Source organism: Psammomys obesus, unplaced genomic scaffold (genome assembly GCF_907164565.1).
Source record: "Psammomys obesus unplaced genomic scaffold, mPsaObe1.curated_primary_1811, whole genome shotgun sequence".
Classification (NCBI taxonomy): Eukaryota; Metazoa; Chordata; class Mammalia; order Rodentia; family Muridae; genus Psammomys; species Psammomys obesus.
Window position 1 is genome coordinate 2,244,190 of NW_026596120.1, and position 23,528 is coordinate 2,267,717.

The 23,528-nt window shown below is 38.4% G+C and overlaps 1 pseudogene; it reads right to left on the reverse strand.

Moving 5' to 3' along the window:
- Positions 1-10,583: 10,583 nt before the first annotated feature.
- Positions 10,584-11,207, reverse strand: LOC129692975 (60S ribosomal protein L10a-like; annotated as a pseudogene).
- Positions 11,208-23,528: the final 12,321 nt, after the last annotated feature.

Consider the following 23,528-nt stretch of genomic DNA (forward strand, 5'->3'; position numbering starts at 1 on the left):
TTCTCTGGCCCTTTTGAATGATTCTCAGAGCTCTCCATTTTTCCATTTTCATTTAGTAGAACCACATTTAAGATTCCCTTTGGGCATTTTCCCCTTGGACTTGGAACTAACTATTTTTCTTTGAAGGCTTGTCTTCTAGTAGTAGAGATAGTATGTGACCTCAGAAAACTTTACATGTGTTTGTTCCTAGGTTTCCTCATTTCAAAGGCGTAGATTACTTTGTAGACACAAACAAACTTTATAGTCCTATACTGGAAAGCATATTAAATAACTCTTGCTCAAAATCAGGTTTATACATTAATATTGCATAGCTTCCGCTATATTACATCTTGTAAATTTTTTATTTATTATTTCTTACAGTTTATTCACTTTGTATCCTAACTGTAGCCCCCTCCCCCATACCCTCCTTTTCTTTACCCATGCCCCTCTCCCAGTCCACTGATAGGGGAGGTCCTCCACCACTTCCATCTGACCCTAGTCATCAGGATTGGTTGCATTGTCTTCCTCTGTGGCCTGGTAAGGCTGCTCTCCCCTCAGAGGGGAGGTGATCAAAGAGCAGGCCACTGAGTTCATGTCAGAGACAGTCTCTGTTCCCATTACTAGGGATCCCACTTGGACACTGAGCTGCCTTGGGCTACATCTGTGCAGGGGTTCAAGGTTATCTTCATGAATGGTCCTTGTTTGGAGTATCAGTCTCAGAAAAGACCCCTGTGCCCATGATTTTTTTTCTCCTTGTGGAGCTCCTGTCGCCTCCAGGTCTTTCTATCTCCTCTTTCTTTCATAAGATTCCCTGCACTCTGCCAAAGATATATAAGAACTATCTATCATCTGTCTATCATCCATTTATCAATCTATCTATCTAGCCATCTATTGATCTATCTTTCTGTCTATCACCTATCTAATCTTGTTTAGGAGGAACCCTCGCATAAAAATCTCTCACTACCTCATCGAATTTCTCCTATATTTCTTTATTTTTATTTTATTTTTCACTTAGCACATAACATTTACTCTCACAGACTTATTTTATATTTTTGTGATGAAAAATTTGGAGATTCTTTTAGATATTAATTCCTTCTGTGCTCGCTTTTCTGAAGTGTTATAATTGTTTTTCTCTAATCTTGTGATAAACATCTTGCTTGGGGCATTTGAACCCTCAAACTTTCTTTTTCGAACTGGTTGATACTTGTATAGTTTTCTAAATACTTCAGAACCAAACATTCTAAGTGAATTCAGTCCTCCTAATTAATCATCATATGTTAGAATCAAATGGCATTGAATGAAAAAGGTATTCTTTTATAAAAAAAAAAAAGTTGTTTTTAACAGTTTGTTATAGCACAAAATGTTGGTTTTATTTAATGAATAACTGTATGTATTGATATGTATTATAACTGTTAATGGAAAATATTTGGGTGATACTCCCCCCTCCCCATGATGACATGCTTTCCAAAATATTTTCACTTTCTCTTATTTTATTTAATACTTACCTGACATGAGTTAGTTTGATATGGACATCCTTGCTCATAAAATTAGGCAGAAATTAAGAAAGACAAATGACTCTTTTCTATTTGCTATTATGACTGTATAGAAGTTTACCCACCACAAAATTCTACACAGCTGTTTTTGTTGTTCTATGATAGTAAATATTATATATCTATTTTCTAAAATAAATATGTTTTTCACCATAAAAATCAAATTCTTTAGTATTATTAGTGGTAGACTGACTGTTAGTGCTTATTGAGTATTCTTTATTCTGAATTTCCCATTTGGAAATTAAATTAGTTTCTGATTCAGTAAGAAGATTACCATTCTGACCTGAGTACATCTCGATATTCTTTTAGGAACATGGGATAAGTCTTTAAACTGGGGATAAAATTACTTAATAGTAAAATTACATAATTAGCAAAATTACTATTAAGTAATCTTATTATTAAGCATTACTTTAACCTTTAGTAAAATTTAAAACATATTTATTGAATTAAGAGTGATTGGAATTATAATGGACTTGAAACTGCTGTAGACTTCTTTCAGGAAATGAGAGGGCGACTGTAAAAGACTGTGGTAAAGGCTGTTAAGCAAGCCTTTGGTGATGAATCATGAGCCATTTTCCTCAAAGATTCATCAGCCATTTTCCAGTAAAGTATGGGTCCTGATACTTTATGTTTACTGAGCACTATTGGGGGACTCAGTTCTCACAGATATACCAAGGTTATCAGGCATCTATGACATGCTCTTTGAAAAACTGTTGAAAACTCAATAAAATTTTCAATTTGCCCAACGAATTGTAGTGAATAAAATAAAATTAAAATGTATGCAACAGGAGTTAGAATGATATTGCTATTTTATTAAAGAAACTCTTTTTTAATGTTAAAACCTGACACAGTTCCCACCATTTGACTGCAAATTTCATGATTTACTTGTTTTTACTTGCTGAGTAGTATTCCATTGTGTAAATGAACCACAATCTCTGTATCCATTCCTGCATTGAAGAACATCTGGTTGTTTTCAGATTCTGGCTATTACTAATAAAGCTGCTATGAACATGGTTGAGCAAATATCCTTGTTGTATACTTGAGCATATTTTGGATATATGCCTAGGAGTTGTATAGCTAGATCTTGAGGAAGCGCTATTCCTAGTTGTCTGAGGAAGCACAATCTGAGCACAGGGGTCTTTCCTGAGACTGATACTCCAACCAAGGACCATGCATAGAGATAACCTAAGACCCCTGCACAGATGTAGCCCATGGAAGTTCAGTATCCAAGTGGGTTCCATTGTAATAGGAAAAGGAAATGTCTCTGACTTGAACTGATTGGCCTGCTCTTTACTTACCTCCCCCTGGGGTGGGAGCAGCATTACGAGGTCACAGAAGAAGACAATGCAGCCACTCCTGATGAGACCTAATTGACTAGTATCAGAAGGAAGGAAAAGAAGTCCTCCCCTATCAGTGGACTTGGGGAGGGGAATGCATGCAGAGGGTGGAGGAAGGGAGGGGTTGGGATGGGAGGAGGGAGGGAACCACAGAGGGGATACAAAATGAATAAAGTGTAATTAATAAAGAATTAAAGAAAAAAGAAAGTGCCAGATTGATTCCAAAGTGGTTGTGCAAGTTTACATTCCCACCAGCAATGGAGGAGGGTTCCCCTATCTCCACATCTTCTCCAGCATGTGTTGTCATGAGTGAGGTGTCCCAGAAGTAGAAAGACACACATGGTATATACTCACTTATAAGTGGATATTAGATATATAATATAGGATAATCATACTAAACTATGTACACCGAAAGAAGATAAGCAAGAAGGAGGACCCTGGGTAAGATGCTCAGTCCTCACTCAGAAAGGCAAACAGTATGGACATTGGAAGACTGACAAAACAGGATACAGGACAGGAGCCTACCAGAAAGGGCCTCTGAAAGGCTCTACTCTGTAGGGTATTGAGGCAGATGTTCAGACTCATAGCCAAACTTTGGGCACAGTTCAGGGAATCTTATGAAAGAAGGGAGAGATAGAAAGACCTGGAGGGGACTGGAACAACACAAGGAGAGCAACTGAACCAAAAAATCTGGGCCCAGGGGTCTTTTCTAAGACTGATACTCCAACCAATGGCCATTCATGGAGATAACCTAGAACCCCTACACAGATGTAGCCCATGGATACACAGTCTCCAAATGGATATGCTAGCAATGAGAACAGGGACTGTCTCTGACATGAACTCAATGGCTAGCTATTTGATCACCTCCCCCGAAGGGGGAAGCAGCCTTTTCAGGTCACAAGGAAAGACAATGCAACCAGTCCTGATGAGACCTGATAGGCTAGGGTCAGATGGAAGGGGAGGAGGACTGGGGAAGAGTCATGGGAGAAGAAGAGGGAAGGAGGGCAGGATTGAGAGGGGATAAGGATGGGTATTATAGCTGGGATACTAAGTGAATACATTGTAATAAATGAAAAAATTAAAAAAAAACATGACACAGTATATACATTTTTCTTTTAGGAAAAATCAGGTAGCATCATTATTATAAAAGAAATTCTTAAAAAATAACAAAATATTGTGTTTTAAGGTATGATTTATTTTTATTGCCTGTATTATATATTTATGGAAAATATGATTTTTCTATATGTTCTAATAAGAATTTTTAAATGTCATAGTTAATTTAAAAAATTTGTTGATTGATTTAGATGGAAATATAATAAAAATTATTGCAAGATACATCAACTCTTTGTGGTGAGTAGACTTTGTCAAGAACAAGTAAAAATGAAATGGTAAGTGATAACTAGTTCAATTTCTAGTCAGATTTCTTTCTTTCTGATTTTTTTGTGATAAGAAAATTTTATTACAAACAAAATATTAGAATCTCAAAGATTTATATCATTAGAAGCATAGCCAGCAATGACCTCAACCTCATTAATTCATTAATTTGTTTGTTTTTAATGCATCCCTACTGCAGTTCCCCTCTCTCCGCTCCTCCCACGGTCCTCCCCCGACTTCTGTCTCCCTCCCTCAGATCCAGTTCCCCTTAGTCTCCCTTCAGAAAAGAGCAGACCTCCAGCAATATCAACCTTCCCGAGGATATCAGACATAACAAGAGTCAGTAAGACTGGGCGCAAATCCTCATATAAAGACTGGACTAGGCAACTCAGCAGGAGGAAAGGGGTCCCACAAGCAGGCAGAAGAGTTAAGAGATTCTCCCAGCCCCACTGTTAGGCGTCTCACAGTACTCCAAGCTAACAACCATAACATATATGCAGAAGACCCATGCATGCTCCCTGATTGAGGCTTCAGTCTCTGTGAGTCCCTATGAGGCCTGCTTAGTCCATTCTGTGTGGTGTGATCTCAGTGTTCTCAATACTTCTGGCTCCAATAATCCTTCCTCTCCCTCTGCTGTAGGGCTCCTCAAATTCCAAGGAGAGGGAGCTGATGGAGATCTCTAACTTGGGCCCATGTAGTACATAATGTTTGGCTGTGGGTCTCTGCATCTGTTCCCAACAGCTGCCAGCGGAAGCCCCTCTGTTAATATCAATCTCTTTATTTCTTTGCTACCATAATTGAAGTACGAAAAAAAAAAAAAAATGAGGTGATCTGGTAAGTGTCATTTGGGAAGATGCCTGAGAAATACTTGAAATAACCGACTTTCCCTAGCTGGGCCTTATCAATATTGCTGGAGACCCATAGTCCTATAAACAGATAGTTGTCCACACAGATAGGAATAAAACCAATGTAGAATGATATAGACTTCTGAGCCTTTGGGAGATGTGGGAGTCCTCGCCCTCTTAGAAAGGGTTAAGATGCAAAGACATGAAGCAAGAACCAAGGAATAGTCAACTGACTTTGATACTGTAACAGCCTTTTAATGCTGTTTAGAAATATTTACTTTAAAAAAAAAAGTTCCTGTAAGTGGGTTTCAAGACAGGAATACAATTTGAAATAGAGGTTGGGCATCTTGTGCTCTTAAGTTTTCAATGAAAGATTTTATAGAAAAATTCTGAACAATTGACCCTGTACCAACTGTTTTGGGGTTTTAGCTCTTTAAAGGTGGTAACACGGAGGCATTTGAGAAGTTTGCTTCAGCTGTGGAGTCGATGGCACTTGCAAAGTCTGATCACTGCTGTAGGGAGGTGCTCTGCCTCATCACCCACAAGCCTTATGCTTTTTGATGGGTGGAGTACAGAAACCAAAGGACGGTTCCTAATGTGTTTTGCTGTCTACTTAAAAGCTGAGCTTTGCATTCAAATATAAAAACCAAGCCAGAGGTGGTGCTGAACGCTCTGAATCCCAGCACTTGAAAGGGAGTAGCAGATGGATCTTTTGGGTTCTGGGCCAGACTATACAGTGAGTCCCTGTTTTAAAACAAACAAGCAAAAACAGAACCAACAATAATACAAAAAAAAAAAAAAAATCCCAACAAAACAAACACTTAAGAGTCCACAGTATAATAATAAAATTTAACCCTTCAGATATTTAAACCATATGACAAAATTGTAAGTCTGTTTAAATATTTTCATGCAAATATTGGCCTTATTATATTTTCTGAGTGCTCTTTCAGTGCGACAATTATGTATTACCCAGGTTTGATTTCAGAATAAGAAAAGATTAATGGTTAATGATTTTGTTTGCTCAACGTTTTCTGAAAACTTGTATTCAAGACTTAGGGGATAGAAGACAAAGTGATAAAGGTGGTGGCATGTGCTGGGGAGGTATTCTGTTTTGCCTGGAAACAGCTTAGTGAATGAGAATTGTCACTCATGTACAGTAATTTTTTCTTCAGTTTTATAGCCACTCAGAAGTTGCCTTTGTTAGTAAATATCCTTCCATCTAGCCTCAGACAAGGTACTTAAATTAGACCCAGTGATCCTCACAGAAAAAGAACATATGAATATAGGAGAGAACTTGCTGGGAAGAAATGTTCTCCAGTGGAGGGTGGGGGGGGATGGTGGCAGGGAGAAGGGAATGAGGTGTGGAAACACTGTTTCATTATAAGTGTTTGAAAATGTCAATAAAAACAAAAGAAAGAACACGCCAATCTGGCAGTAATTTAATGGGAAGTAAATTTTAGGTAAGTATAAGGACCTACCTTATTTTGTTGATTTAGAAAGCTGAGTGTGGCTTAAGAGAAGTGACAAAATTTGGCCTAGATTTCCGAGTCCAGACTCCATCTGCCTTTCTTTGTTTTCATCTCGGTTGCAAAATGTTTTGTTTTGTTACTTTACCTTTATTTTGTTGATAAGGGAAGTGTTCCTTCTCCAGGACCTGACAAAATACACCGCAGCCAACACCGAACAGAGGAGAGTGAGAGCAGTTTATTAGCTACAGATGTATTCAGAGCTTTAGGAGGGATTATTATAATAAATGTGTATCAATGAAGCTACTGTGACAGCTACTGTCCTAGGATTACATCATTTGCCAATGGTTATTTTTCCAGTCTAGATAAAGGAAACTCACAACTTCCCTTAGCTACTTATCCATGTTTTCTACATTTATTAAAGATAGAAAACACCAATAAAATATCTCAGATATTTTGTATTGAAATTTTAGATATAGGGGCGAGTAGCAGCATTTATTTTGACTGTAAACAATTTTACCCACTTCATAAATGAAAGGCATAGGATACGTGTTTCTTATCTGTTTCATTTATATCTGATGAACTTCATCAAATATGTTTGTTGGTTAGTCTGGGTGGTCCTGTGGGGCAAATGGCTTGCAAGAGACCCCTTTTCATCATAGGCATTTGAAGGCATTTTCCCCATCTGTCTTTGCATTTTCTAGAGTCCTGTGTTTACAAACAAAGCATGGAGTCCCAGATCCTGTTCACTATAATTTTTGCCTTTTATGGCTTCTCTTGTACCCATTAGCAATACAGACTTACACAGACCTATCCCTGAAAGGTGGGTTTATGTTCTCCTATGTATCCCTAGTTTCTCCTGTTTGAAAATTTAAGCAGGAAATTTATAGGTCTTAAGTCCAAGTGCCCTATGGGGAGTCTTTACAGTCTTGCTAGTGCGATAGAAACATATTGTGTCTGTTTTGAAGGCGATCTTGGGATTTTACTGTTTTATAAATTAAAGAAAGGGACAGATACCATAAATTTATTCTGGAATTCAATAACTGTTACCAAAACCACATCTTATATAAGAGATGGTTTATATTGCCATGAAACATAAGCTATATATTTTTTCTCCAAAAGTTAAAAGAATTGACTGATTGGATCAGTACTGACTTCTCTTACATTTCTTACAGGGAAGAGCTGTGCTCTTATTTGTATATAGGTCTATTTTTTCCCTAAGCTTCGAACATGGCATTTAAGAGAGAGAGTGCATTTAAAATCCCTTCAAAGGTCAAATGATTTATAGCCTGAGAAGATCTGGGTCATTTTTTCATCTTTGGAATACAATCTCCCTTTGACTATTTTTGTTATTCTTGTTCTTGATCTTGTTGTGGTCCCTAGAAGGGAGCTTCATAAGGACATCAGAGGGGGCTGGTATGATGGGGGTAGATTTTGAAATCACGAAATCGATCCTAAACATTTCAAAGAACAATATGTGTCTATATTATTTTTCTTGTATATATATATTTTGGGGGGGAGGGGGTCATGAACCGAAGTTTGACCCTTTACTGTTCTAGCTTTATCTGTATTTTGTCCAGGCTCTCTGACACCCATCAACTGCTTATAGTTTCTTTTTTTTTCCTGTTATTTAGACATGTCCCCTAGTGACCCCTAATGAGTTAAGATCCAACTTCCAAACAATCAGAAAATTCTTCAAACTTGAATAATTTTTTCCTGTCTTTCACACATGAAATAGTCACCAGCACCTTAATTTCTCTATAGAAGACTGCTATCATCTCAGGTTCTTGCATATAAATTATTTCTACCACTATTTTTTGGGAGGGGTGGGTAGGGGGCAATTCTTTACAAGCCAGGCAGAACAGGCTGGCAGTCCTTCCTTTCTTGGTGAGTTTGATGCATCTGACTCTGGTCTGCACATTATTCTTTCGTGCCCTCTAATGGCAGCCCGGGGAAACTCTTAACAGAAACAATTTCAAGAACTTAAGCTTACAAAATAAGAGATCACTTAAAGTCTTCAGTAGGAAGGATGTTCACATGACAGACATTATTGCTCTGGGAAAAGACCATATGTTTATATGTTAAGCTTCTGAGAATAGATCTTTGGTTGGCTTAACATAGTTTTTAAGGAATTGTTTTATTTGGATGGTTATTTTTAAAACTCTATTTGTAGTAGTTTTTAAAAGTCTGTCATTTTTTTTTTCCTCTAAAAGGTAGATATTGTTTCAAAAAGGTTCCTTTTCTTTGGATTTTGTAAAAATGAATGTGTGTTTCCGCATCACATGTGGATGGATGGGTGTGCCATCATTACACACAACTTTGTGCTGTTATTACAAGGTAAGAATTGAAAAGAGTGTGAAGGTTCAACCTTATTTCTTTAGAGGATTTACCTAGACTATGATGTTAAAATGCCATTGTCACTGTAGCCCTATATGTCTAAAGCCCTATATGTCTAAATTTGTAAAACTGGCATGTCTCAAATAGCATAGGTCCATACAGGAATTTCACTTTCAAGTTTAGACTATATGTCTAAAGCCCTGTATGTCTAAATTTGTAAAACTGGCATGTCTCAAATATCATAGGTCCATACAGGAATTTCACTTTCAAGTTTAAAAGGCCTTGAAGGAAAATCTCACCACATCTTACAAATGTGCTTTTTATCAGCTAGATCTAGCTACTTATGACAAACAGGTGTTTATGTTGTAGTTTTTTATTTCGGTTTTGAGTTTTCCTTTATTTCACCAGCTTATTGTTTCCATTCCCTCCATCATGTTTTACTTCCAACTCTAGACTGTTGCCTTCTCTCCAGTTAAAGCTGGTCAGATTCAGTGCTGGCCTGAGTTTTTGATCTTGCTAGAAAGCAGGTTGGATGTATCCTTTCGGTGTCTTGCCTCAGGAACTTCTGTCACTTGTCTTCTCAAGATTATTCTCTTCAAATTACACTGGTGAAACTATATTGGCTATTATGTTTACCTCGATTAATACTTCCAATTATCCCTGCATCTAGATATCATTAAGATAGTATGATAAGAAAATACACTTGGCTGCCTGTCTGTCTGCCTGTTCTGTTTCTATAAAAATGCCAAGAGTTGGCTGAGCAGAGAGCCAAGGAGTTGATAACACTTGCTGCTCTTGCTCAGTTTGATTACCAGCTCCCATATTGGGTGGCGTGTCCCTGCCTATAACTCGAGCTCCACAGAAGCTGATGCCCTCTTCTGGGCTGCTAGGGTACCTGTGTACATGTGTGTTCATGTGTGCATGCCCGCGGGCCCACAGACATGAGCACGGATACACACGCACTATAAACATACACATGTGTGCATATAAATACACATATGTACATAAACACACACACGCAAACACATACGCCCATATGCATACATACACACCTGTCCTCCTGAACACCCACATATACATACAGACAACCCCCCCACACACACACCCCCACATACACATAAAAGCAAATCTTAACTAACGTCTGAAGTTTTTGCCTATGATATTGCGCCAGGTGCATGTCACGTGAAATGTTGTGTAGACATAAAGCAGGCTGGAAACAGAACATCCTGAGCCCAGGGCGTTCACGATACTTCTAGCAGCTACTGCGTATTGAGAGCTCACCGTGTATTACTCTCTGTCTCAGCTCTGTAAAAAAAAAAAAGCAAGCAATCGGTCATTAGGTTCGTGAGATCATGGAGGTTAGAGTGGCGGGGTGACTTCCGCACGGTCACAGTGTTAGTAGGAGTCGAGGTGGGCCAGTCTGAGGCTACTGTTACCTTAGTTACTAGGTTACGGGAGAGCTCAGTGGAGCAACCCACAATTCTCTGTAGTAATAATAATAACAAAGGAAATATGCAAATAAAAAATATTACAAAAATAAAAGAAAGAAAAAGGATAACAGGAACAGATCCATGGAAATGCTGTGAGTACTAAATGCACTGTCTGGTTCATGAAAATTCTTTTTACAGTTAATGGTTATTATTTTTATGACACTTGAATTCCATTTTTTTTTTTTTTTTTTTTTAGCGCTAAGGTTTATAGGGGCTGACCCATGGTGCTCTTCATATACAGAGCCTGGACGTTTTGCCAGTTCCTCTTGAACAAGGACACCAAGAAATTGACGTGGATGTTGTAGACCAGCTCATCGTTGTCATCTTCATGGCCACAGCAACAGCCAGGCACAGTACCTTCTTCATCTGGAACTTGACTGTGGATTTCATCTCATCAACTTTGGCAACCGTGTTTTTCCGTTGTGTGTCAGCAGGGAAGGGAACCTGCCAGCCTTAATTAGACGTAGGCCCAGGATACGTGCGATCTGCTGGATTAGAGGCTCTGAGGCCTGGCTTCTTGTCCAGCTTTCTGTTCAACTTCTTGTTCATATTAAGTTTCTTCTTCTCGATATCCACGTGGGGGGAAATCCATGGCCTTGGCCCCGTCACAGTGCTGCTGGTCCCCCAGGATGCATACGGAGAGCTTGGGGCGAGAAGAATACTTGAGCCTGATGGTGCCCAAGAAGACTTTGTCCTTCTGAGGGTCACAGTTCTCCAGGCTGATCTGCAACCCCACCGTCTCCAGATACTTGTGGCCTTTGCTCTGGTTCCGGTGTAGGACTTCCTGCACCGCCTCCTACAGGGTGTACCTAGAGACTTTGCTGCTCATGGCTGCTCCAGCCGCGAAAACCGGAAAAGAGACCATTGTTTTATCTTAAGAAATGTTAATCTTTAAAATAGGGAATGAAAATACATGCCATATTAGAAAATGTAGTTTCAGGTATTACCAAAAAGTAACATTTTACCCTATTTCACCATTGAAAAATGGAAATACAGAAACGTTTTGCTTCACTGTGGGGAAATTAAACCCTGCATTTTCAGTTTTCATCATGCCTTTCACCTTTTACTCAAAATGTTATTATTTTCTCAGAGATTCAGGTAAGTAATGATGTAACTAAGTAACTTAATTCAACTCAGTATCAGTGCATATAGAGAAATTTAAAAGTCCTGGGGTGCCATACTGGTTGGAACAAGTAATATTACGTAAATGTTTTTTAAAATAATTTATGCAATAAACTATCTGAGGAAGTAAAGGGGGTAGCATGTGTTATGTGAACTCTTTAAACATAACCCTATGTTTGGCTGCATTAATTTCTATTGCTTATATTACTGATGAAAATATGAGATTTAAGGATAGGTCTTAATCAACAACTTTCCTAAAAATCATTCAGTTTGTAAGAGGCACAGACAAATGCCTGACTAAAGTCAAGTCCAACTTGGTTTCCCGTGTCCTTTTCATTGCTCTGTGAAGCCACTTCCATAACAAGGACAGCTACAGCAACAAACCATTTGCAAAAGTAACTGAAATAGAGATGAATCAGAAAAATGATTTAACTAGGGTCTTTGGACCAAAAACAGAGGATGAACTCTGGATATAACACTCTCCAGTCTTTATACTGGCTTGATTCCACACCCCTGCTAACTGAGTTCATTTAAAGGTCTACTCTTGTTAGATTACTGAACATTTAGTGACAGAGAATTAACAAAAAAGCATGGTGGAATATTGTCTTTTGTACTTTTAGGACCGCCAAGGGCATTTGCATGACACAGATCTTAATTTAAGTAGCTTACATGTTGCTATGGTAGAGTGCTATATTATCTCTCTCTAATTTTGATATGTTACATTTTCCCTCATCCTATGCCTGCCAATGGGTGCCAACAGTATTTTGGGATCTACTTCAAGTATGCAGCCGCCTTACTGATTTCTCCTGCAGAAGCTTGCCGCTTCAATAGGTGGTGCAGGGATAAAAGAATTTAGCTGTTCATCTCCCTCCAGGGCAGAGACATATGTCTTCTTTCTCCTCTAGCCATGCAGACCTCCAAGCATTTTTCATAATGCATATGGTTTTTCTATTTGAGTCATTTTCATTCTCTTATCTTCAAATCCCTTGGAGCAGTTCCCCAATGAGGCTGCAGTTTGCTGCTTCAGCAATTTAACTACAAACTTAAAACTTTTATATTTAGTACTATGAGTCTACTTGGGCTTTTATCCTAAGTGATAAATGTGCTACAGGGTAGCACTTTGCAATTTATGGAACAAATTAATGTTTGTTTTTAGAGAATAGAAAAGTCAACCCTACAAATAAATAGGCCTAGATTTTAGAATATAAGATTTCAGGTTTCTATGTGAATCTTAAAGACTAAGTGCAGTTATGCTTTAATCAGAATTCTAGAATAGTCACAATTAACTTTACAAGCCTTAAGCAATCATGGGAAACAACCAATCAAACAGCCAATACACCATAAACACGGAGTTACAAGCATGGTTTTTGTACAGCACTTTCTATTTGGTACTTTCGGAAAGCAACTTGCTTCTCTAAATTTTTGTTTTTGTTTTGTTTTTTATAAAACAACAACAACAATATCTATCTTCTTATATCATGGGATTCTCAAGCCACTCAAATGAGGTTGTATTTAAAATGCTTTATAAATGACAACGTTATGGATGCATAAAGCACCAGTATATGATCCTTTTCTGACAATCATATATTCGGGTTTAGGAATTGCAGTAGCTGTATTCCTGGTTAACAGGATTGAGGACTGAGCAAGAGCACCACGGCACTAAAGTAAAGGTCCCCAGTTTTCTGCTTCTGAGTAGGCATTAAGGGTTTGTTTTTTTTTTTTTGGTTTTTTTTTTTTTTTGTTTTTTGTTTTTTTTGGGGGGGAGGGTTGGTTTAGTGGCAGCAGGAATCCTAGCCAGGAATAACCACATATGTTGTCAATGCTCCTATTTTCCGTCTGCACCCGACATGAGATATCCCTGCCAGGATGAATAAAAACCAAAAGCACTTATATTTCCTACTCCCTTGAAGTTTATAATTTGGTGGAACAGTAGACAAAATACTTCAAACCACTTAAAAGCAATTACAAAGCCCAATAATGAGTTTGAAAAGCTGAAGTGTTGTTTGGATGCCACTTTAATGGTTAAGATAAAAACTGGTAGCATAAAATGAACTTAAAGGTCTCATTTTAAGCAGGCCATGGGCATGAGTTGCACAGAAAGGGATCTGGTCCATGGCCAGAATGGGGGATGGGTCAGAAAAAGCATAGCGTCAAGGAGCTTGCACTGCTGGTGTGCTGGTTTGAAAAGCCTGTATCTTCCATGAGAGTGAATGTGGAGATTCACTAAGATTGCTAGAGGGAAACTTGTTAATAAATGGCACAGCTACATAATTCTCTGTTGCCCCTATAAACATATTTCCATACATTTTTGTGACTCAAAGCAATGAAAATTTACAGTCTTTATAGTTTTGAAGTCTGAAATCCAAATTGAGTTGAGACAGTTGTGTCCCTGCTGGACTCTCCAGGAGAGGATGTGTTTACTGCCTTTGGCAGCTTGTAGGGTTCGCTTGCATTTATTGGCTCTTGGCCCTTTCCTTGCATCACTATAACCCTTGTTTCTGCCACCACATTTCCACCTCTCTTTCTGCCTCTGGTATATATTGCCTTCTCTCTGTGACGTTCTTGCGTCCACATTACAAAAACCTTTGCGATTGACTACAATAGGCCATTCAGATAACCAATTATCATCTTCCAGTCCTGTAATCCCTAGCTTAATTTCACAGCATTTTTCTTTTACCATTAACCTCTCTTTTTCTCTCTCTCTCTGTCTCTTGCTCTCTTTCTCTTTCTCCAAGGACTGGCATGAAAGTATTTTAGGGAGACGGCTACTATTTAACTCACAGCATCAAAGAAAATGGTTATATTTCTAATATGTAGTATTTTATTTCTTAATAACAGGATGTTTGTGTACATTTTTGCATAGGCAATTGTTTTTTTTTTGTGTGTGTACATGCGTGTGATTGTATGTAAAAAGCACTCAATTCATCTGTTCAGATCTAGGCAATATTGACTTCAAAAATAATACTTTACAATATTCACAATAACAATTCACAGATGGATAGTTAAGGAAAATGTGGCCATATAAGTCTTATTCATATATAAAAAGAACAAAAGTATGCCATTTGCAGAAAAATGAATGGGCCTGGATGTCATATTATTATCTGAAATAGCCTAGACTCAGAAAGACAACTATTGCATATTTTCTACCAAATGTGGAATCTGAGGGAGGAGGAGAGAGAGAAAAAAGAAATACAGACAGACAGAAACAGAGAGAAAGACATAGAAAGAGAGACAGAGAAAGAGGGAGAAGATGTAAAAGTGGAAAGAAGAATATTTGAAAAGAAGAAACAGATTCTGGGAGTGAGGTGGTGAGGGCAAGGGAGGGCTTGAGGAGCTAACATAAAAAACAAAACAAGAAAAAGATGAGTTAAACCCTGCACAGATGTAGCCCCATGGCAGCTCAGTCTCCAAGTGGGTACCCTAGTAAGGGGAATAGAGGCTGTCTCTGACGTGAACCCAGTTGCCTGTTCTTTGCTCACCTCTTCCTGAGGGGCAAGCAGCCTTACCAGGCCACAGAGGAAGACAATGCAGCCACTCCTGATGAGAACTGATAGGCTAGGGTCAGAGGAAGGAATAGGGGAAGGGTATGGAGGAGAAGAGGGAGGGAAGGTGGGTTTGAGAGGTGAGTATGGGAGGGAAGAGAGAATGAAAGAGGGGGCTACAGCTGGGATACAAAGTGAATAAATGGTAATAAATTAAATAAATATGTAAAAAATAACAAGTTAAAAGCATGTATGAAATTGTCACAGTAAAAATCCATTATTCTGTACGGTTAATGAACACTAATAAAAGCTCTTTTCATTTTTAAATGTTTAATCAGATCTTCTATAAACTAGTTGAATACATGGTCAGTAGCTCTATATTTTTTTTTATTTTATTCCTATAACCTATTGAAAGGTGAGGTGTAAAAAAATGTAGCTTATAATTTTGAAACTTAAAACACAGGAACTAAAGAATAATTTTAAAAAGTTAGTAAAGCCTTTATTTTTTTTCTTCACACAGTGTTATTAAACTAGCAATATTTTGTTTTGTGTTTTTTTAAAACTTTTATTATTACACTATATTCACTTTGTATCACCCCATAAACCCCTCCTAATACCACCTTCCCTCCCCCTTCTTCATGCATGCCCCTCCCCAAGTCCACTGATAGGGGAGGTCCTCCTCTCCTTCCTTCTGATCTTAGTCTATCAGATCTCATCAGGAGTAGCTGCATTGTCATGTTTTGTGGCCTGGTAAGGCTGCTCCCCCCTCAGGGGGAGGTGATCAAAGAGCAGGCCTATCAGATTATGTCAGAGGCAGGCCCTGTTCCTATTACAATGGGACCAACTTGGAAACTGAACTGCCATGGGCTACATCTGTGCAGGGGTTCTAGGTTATCTCCATGCAATGTACTTGGTTTTGTGTATGCTGTGTGCTTATGTATGTGCGAGTCTGTGTGTGAGAGCAGGAAATGTGACAGTGTAGACGTGGAGTTAAGTGTTCAACCCCAGGTGTGGGTTTGGGCCTGTTAGCTTTTCTGAGAGAGGGAGAATACGTTTTCTATTGCTGCATATGTCACGTTCCACGGACCTTGAGCTTCCAGAGTCACACTGCGCTTGCAGAGGTCACTGCACCCCATCTCCTGGTAGGACTACATGTGTGAGGCTGCACCCTGTTTTTAAACAGTTTCAGGAGATCCCAACTCAGGTCTCTGAGTTCATGGAGAAAGTGCCTTACCTGCTGTGTCACCACTGAAGCCCTAAAAATAGATTTTGTTATGGAATTGGGAAAGTCAAATGTGATCAGCTTGGGAGAATGTTTAATTCACTTATTGTTTTTTTTTTTTTTTTCTTCAAAGACATGGTTTCTCTTTGTAGCCCTGGTCATCCAGGACTCCCTTTGCAGACTAGGTTGCCTTAAAAAATTTTCTTTTTATTATTGCAATTTATACTTTTTGTACCCCAGCTGTAGCTCCCTCCCTTGTCTCCCAATCCCCTCCCTCTGTCATCTCCTCCCATGCCCCTCCCCCAGTCCACTGATAGGGAGGTCCTCCTCCTCTTCCATCTGACCCTAGCCTATCAGGTCTCATCAGGACTGGCTGTATTGTCTTCCTCTGTTACCTGGCTGGCTTTAGTCTCACAGAGATCCATCTGCCTCTGCCTCCCTGAGGGCTGGGATTACAGGTGTGCACCAGGATACTGGGCTAGTTCGGCCAAAGTATTAAAAATGATCTTATAATTTTCCCTTCCTAGATCTTTCTCTCTTTAAAAAAGTTGGGTGTGTCTTGTTGATTGTTGAAAAGTCTGTTTGTTGGAGGTGGGGAGAAAGGAGAAAGAGACAGAGAGAGGCAGAATGAAATAAGAGACAGATAGAGGAAGAGACACACACAGAGACAGAGAGATATAGAGAAAGTGGGAGTAAGAGATTTAGCAGAAGGATAAAGGGAAAAAGGGAAGGAACCATGAAATTTCAAGAAAACTGGAAGAACAAGGCCAGTGGTCTGGGCCTTACAAGAACCGTGTCTTAGAAAGTTTGAGAGAAGTGCACTACGGCAGCTGTCAAGCTGACATTTGGTTTATTAATAGGAAGAATTATCCAGAGTCACATGCATTCATGTACATTGTCTCAGGGTACAGGAAAAGACAGGGAGGCTAAGAAAGCAGAAGTGTTACCAGTTAAGGCTTTCGTCTTTGTCCAGGACACCCAGGTTCTTAGCTGCTCTCTGTCCTGTTGCTTCTTATGCAGTCATTGATATTCGCTCTCACCTTGGTGGAAATGTACGGCGCCATGAAATGACTATCCATAAGACCTATAACACTGCTGAGACTGTCTTCTAGGTAAACTCTTTCTCTTAGGTAGAATTAACCACAGATAAAGTAAATGTAATCCTGAAAGGCTCACAAAGCCAAACTTCTTGAGAGTACACCATTTCTTTTGAAACAGTGAAACTATAAATAGGATATTCTAAATGAAACCCAAAGGCTAAAGACTCATCTCAGTGGAATCTGTGGTTTTAGACACATGAAACTTCCCAAGGCAAAAATTCTTACATCACTCAAAACAGCTTAGTGCACACATCTGCTTTGACTATAGCTATGGCCAATCCCGTCAGTAGAAGTAAGCATTAATATAAGCCCATTATTAAAGAGCAGGAGAGGGGAGGGAGGTAGGGAGGGAAGAAGAAGGGAGAGTGGGACAGGGAGGAGATGATGGATGGGGCTACATCCAGGATACAAAGTAAATAAATTGTAATAAATAAGAATAACAATAATGAAAAAAATGTAAAAATATAAGCAAAAATATGCTGTAGTTATTATAAATTCCATTTAAATATTTATTTTAAAACGTAAAATAGCAAATGTGATGATGCTTAGTTAATAAATGGTTAAAAATCAGTAATAAGAAATATGTTCTCTATGAAAATGTTTACTTATCTTTGCTATTTGAATTGTCTCAATTTATCTCATGACTGTGTCAATAGAAAGATTTTACAAATTCTGTGCCTGTACAGAAGGTGACAAATGATAGTTACATAGGATAGAAGATAAATCACTAGCTTTAAGAAACCAAACTACTGTCATTTTACTAGAATACTAGAATGTGTTGTAGTCGTTAATACCCGACATGAAGCATCATTTTGATGAGTTTATGCAAATGCTGGAGTAAAAATCAATTTGAACAGGCTGTAGTCATAGGCCTTTTATGATTGCTATAGGATGTAACAGAACTGAGTCCTAAAGAAGTCATCTGACCTCTGTAAGCGGTCATCTTCTCTTTTATTGAATAAGAGTTTGATCACCCGTGATGTTTCCCTCTAATCTTCAATAATTCTAGTCATTTTTAAAGAGATGGAGAATATCCTATGACTGACCATTGTTATTACCTTCTGAACAGAACAAAGCAAAACAAAGCCATGGCAGGACTTAAGACGTTTTTTTGTGTGTAGTTCATCTAGTATGTACGTAAGATCCTTTGTTGATGTTTTTATAAACCTTCTATTTATACATGCAACTACTTAAAAAAACAATAAAGATTATGATGCCAGAATAGAGGGAAACAACACTCCCATGTACCCATGAACATGAAAGAAAATACCTGATCCATGACTGAAGAATGAGGTTTAAACTGTGGAAGAGCAAGAGAGGGCTGGTAGACGAGAAAAGAGATACAGTACAGAAATGGAAAAGTTAGATTTGGAAGGACATAATAGTTTCCAAGTTGAAATGCTGACAAGTTAGAAAAGAAGGGGTCAATACACTTCCCCTCCAGAGCTGGGGCCACAAAGTAAGGAGAAAGTAGAGACCTCCAGGTGAATACTGTACAAAACTTAGGATAGATCCGTGAGAAGCACCATGAGAAGAGACTCAGGAACATATAAGCAGCCACTTAAGGTGCCTGCTTTCTCTCCAGACTATGGGGAGAAATACTGTGAGCAAACCACTTCAAAATGACAGAGCATTCAGTACCATTAATCTTCAAAACTCGAGATACTGTAGCTTTCTCCTCCACCGACTGGGCAAGAGACAGTTGCAACTACTATGTGCATACGAAAATGAACTGAACTTAACAGTCTTCTGACCCATCTATGCTCATGCAAGCACAGTGGGCACTGTGGCAGAAAAACAGCCTGTGTCTGGGTAGGAGGAGAGCACGCCGCAAATGTGGACCTGGTTCTGTGCTGTGGCGTTACCAAGCTCCCCTCAGGGCCTTAAAAATTGGGAACCTGTTTTGGAAAGTGTAATCAGCAAGTATAGCAGAAATAAGGCTATAGCTGCTGGGGACAAATGGAGGGACAAAGTGCTAGTTTAGCAACAAATTAAGACTGGGAGTCTCCTATAGAGGAGGACTCAAGCATAGCAGGAGGATTTTCTACTCTCATTTATTTTATGTAGAAACTGGCAGCTGTCTTTCTACCTGCAGAGTCAGCTGCAAAACACAACTCAGAGATGGAGCTGCAAAGTAAAGAACATTTTTATTCTGCTATTTTCTATATACATATTTTTATGGTTACCTTTCCACCGTTATTATTTTGCTTTAACTCTCATCTTGCCTTAGTAGGTCTTCATGATGGTCCCTCCCAACCCCAAATGCACTCTCTTTTCTCTACAATTACAACTCTAACTCATGTATATTCCCTCTCATTTTTAATTTACTCCATATTGCACTCTTTTTAAACTTCATGAGTACTAATAACCTCGACTTCAAAAATGCTTACCTTTATCCTAACACTATCCTATGCTATTTGTTTCTGAACCTCATTAGGAGTACTGCCAAAGAATTATTGTCACTGCATTCTTTTTGTTACTGCTGTTGGTTTTCTACCTCTTAATACCAGGGAGGAATCATAAATTCAAGAAAAGGCTGTATAAAAAGAAGATTCACAAATGATAAGTAAAACAAACAACCAAAACCAAAAAAAGAAAGACACCTAAACTAAAAAGAGTATGAAGAAGAGAAAACAAAAGCCTTGAGTGCATTCATCCCAATAGGTGAATAAAATACACACACACACACACACACACACACACACACACACACAAAACAAACAAACAAACAAACAAACAAACAAACAAAAAAACATCTCGGAGTTTGGGAAAATAGGCCTGTATACCCATGCTGACCTTCAGGACTCTGTTTTGTTGGAAACAGTATAAAAAAACTGCTTTTACTGGCAAACCTTTAGCCAAACTAACAAAAAGAAAAAGAAGACATGAATTACTAAAAATAGAGAAGAAAGGGGGATTAAATGAATTCTATAGAAATATGGAAATACCATTGAAAATGTATTTTTAAAAAAATCTGGAAAATAGAGAAGAAATATATAAAATCACAGAACTATATGACATGCAAAAACAAATCAAGAAGATATAAACAACATAAACACATCCATAATGATCAACAATAATTATAGGAATTTAAGTCTACACACATGGAAATTCCAGGGTAAGTCACTGTCAAATGATACCAAGTATGATTTTAAAAATTTACACTAGTTACCTTATTTTTAGTGTGTGTGTTGGTATCTCTCTCTCTCTCTCTCTCTCTCTCTCTCTTTCTCTCTCTCTCTGTTTGCGTGTGTGTATGTGCACACACATGAGTGCAGGTGCCTGGAGGACAGAGGCATCAGATCCCAGGTGGCTGGAGTGACAGAGGCATCAGATCCCAGGTGCCTGGAGGACAGAGGCATCAGATCCCAGGTTCCTGGAGGACAGAGGCATCAGATCCCAGGTGGCTGGAGTGACAGCTGACTGAGAGTCATTCAACATGGTTACTGGAAAAGGAACTAGGATTCTCTGCAAAAACAGCAAGGCCTCTTAACCACTGATCCATCCCTCCAGCCCTCTGCCAAGTTTTAAATGAAAAACCAACATCAATTCTTATCAACCTGCTTTATAAAATACCCAGGGAAGAAACACCTTTCTAGTTTGCTTCTCTACCGATGTGATAAACATTAATCAAAAGCAATTTGGTAGAGGAAAGGGTTTTTTTTTTTTGATTAACAAGTTTGATTAACAAGTCTATCAACAAGGAAACCAGTGAAAGAACATGACGCAGGAACCTGGAGGCCAGAACCTAAGCAGAGATCATGGAGGCATGCTGTTTACTACCTGGCTCAGTTTACTTTGTTTACAACCCATGGCTACCTGTTCAGTGGTGGCGCTACTCATACAGGTCTCAGCCCTCTCGTTTCAATCACCAGGCAAGAAAGTGGCCCATAGACTTGCCAATAGCTTAATTTGACCATGGTGTTTTCCCAGGTACCTTAGCTTGTGTCAAGGTGACAAAATATTAATGAACATAGGCTTTAAAGGCTCAGGGATAAAGGTAAACACAAAAATTCTCAATTAAATACTTACAAACTAAAATTTAAAAAACATGCTAAGGTTCCCTATACTCTGCCCAAAATCTGGCTGTGAGTCTCAGTATCTGCGTGGTTATCCTGATCAGCAGTCTTTCAGAGGCTCTCTGTAGAAGGCTCTTGTCCCGTTTCCTGTCTTCTCCCACTTCTGATGTCTATCATGTTCACCCTTCTGAATGAGGATTAAGCATCTTCCCTCTTTGTTGTCCTCTTTGTTGTCTAGCCTCTCCAAGACTATAGAATTTAGCATGTCTATACTATATTATATGGCAAGGAGGAAACAGACTGTCCTGATGAGACCTGATGGGCTGGGGTCAGATAATAGGACAGAGGACCTCTCTTATCAACAGACTAGGGGAGGAACATGGGGGAAGGGAAGGAGAGTGGGACTGGGAAGAGTTAAGGGAGGGGGCTACAGCTACGGTACAAAGTGAATAAATTGTAATTAATAATAATAATAATAATAATAATAATAATAATAATAATGCAGAGATGACTGAAAAAATGTAACCTCAAAATAAACATTGATACCTTCTTCTTGGTCTATTTGAAACACACACAAAAAAATTATGCTAAAAAGATCATATTCCAAGTTAGTCCTATCTTAGAGATTCAGGGATAGTTAAAGATACAATAATCCATAAATGTCTTATGTCATATAACTAGACAAGAAAAGAATACACATAATTATATCAATATATGCAGAAAATGTCTTTGACAAAACTCAAACTCATTATACATTTGTGATAAAAACATGAAGAAATTAGCTAAATATGGAACACATAACAACATAATGAAGGCTACATACAGCCAATCTTGTACTTATAAAGGCGGGAGATAGCTGAAAGAATCTCCTCCAAACTCAGGAGTGTGACATCTCCTAAGGTTTTAACAAGAGCAAGAATGCAGAGAAGAAATATGTATAATATATATGTGTGTGTGTGTGTGTGTGTGTGTGTGTGTAAAAGAGAAAAAAGAGCCAATATATGGGATACTATTAGAAAAGAAGAATGTAAAGCATTCTTACTTGAAAATGACACAGTCCCTACACTTAAAAGACCTTAATAACTACACCATGAAAGCCATAGATGTGTTATTTTAAGTAGTCCAGATACAAAACTATATATAAAAAATTCTGTAACCTTTTATGCACCGCTAATAGACATGAAGAAAATTAAATAAAAATAATAATCTATTAACAATAGGTTAATACAGTTGGACAATATTCCTAACCAAGGTGGTGAATAAACTCTTCAATGGAAAACAATGTAGAAATATAATTAAAGTCAATGATGGAAACATCTCTCATGCTTGCAGTTCAACTAAATTAGAACTGTGAAAATTGCTAGACTTCTGAAAGACCTGTGCAGATTAAACATAAAGCTTTCTACAATTTTAATGAAGTTAATCACAGAAATAGAAAAAAAATCCTAAAATTCACATGAATATATGAAGATGCTGCATTTAAAAAGCAATACTAAACAGAAATAGGTATGCTCTTGACACCCCAATGCCATAGCAAAAATAAGAGTATTGTAAGGTGATAATACAGCACTGAATCTCATGCAGAAAATGCTGATGGCAGGAGATGGCTAGGTGAGAAATATTTTAAAGGCATTCCGTGTCCTGAAAGCTGGTAAATATCTACAGAATGTCTAATTTCTGTTAATACCTGGGGTGGGGTTTGGGGAAAAAGAATACAATCCGCATGGATTTCAATATCTCAGAGTATAGTGTTTCCCACTTTTTATTTTATTTTTGAACTTTATGTGTATGGGTATTTCAGCTGTACATAGGTCTGCCTGAATATGTCTACAGAATATTTGTCTGTAGAGTTCCCTGTAACTAAATCTACAGTGTGTGTGTTGCCATGTTGGTGATGGAATGTAACCTGGCTGGCGTGTTAAGAGCAAGTGCTCTTGACCACAGAACCTACCCATTACTGCATTTGTATTTGTTACTTGGATATTTCCATGTTTTCAGGGTTAGGGCCTTTCTTCCAGTACCTTGGGTCTTAAGTTGAGTCTTTTTGCTTCACCCACTCTGAGGGCTTGTCAGGACCCTGAAGTGGTAAGTGGTCACGTGATTATGTAGTTCTCTGATTATTGTGATCTTACTGGATAAAGGGAAAGCTTTAGAGTTTAAACACTAAGAATTTTTTTTTTTTTTTGGATCTTTGCCCTTCTTGCC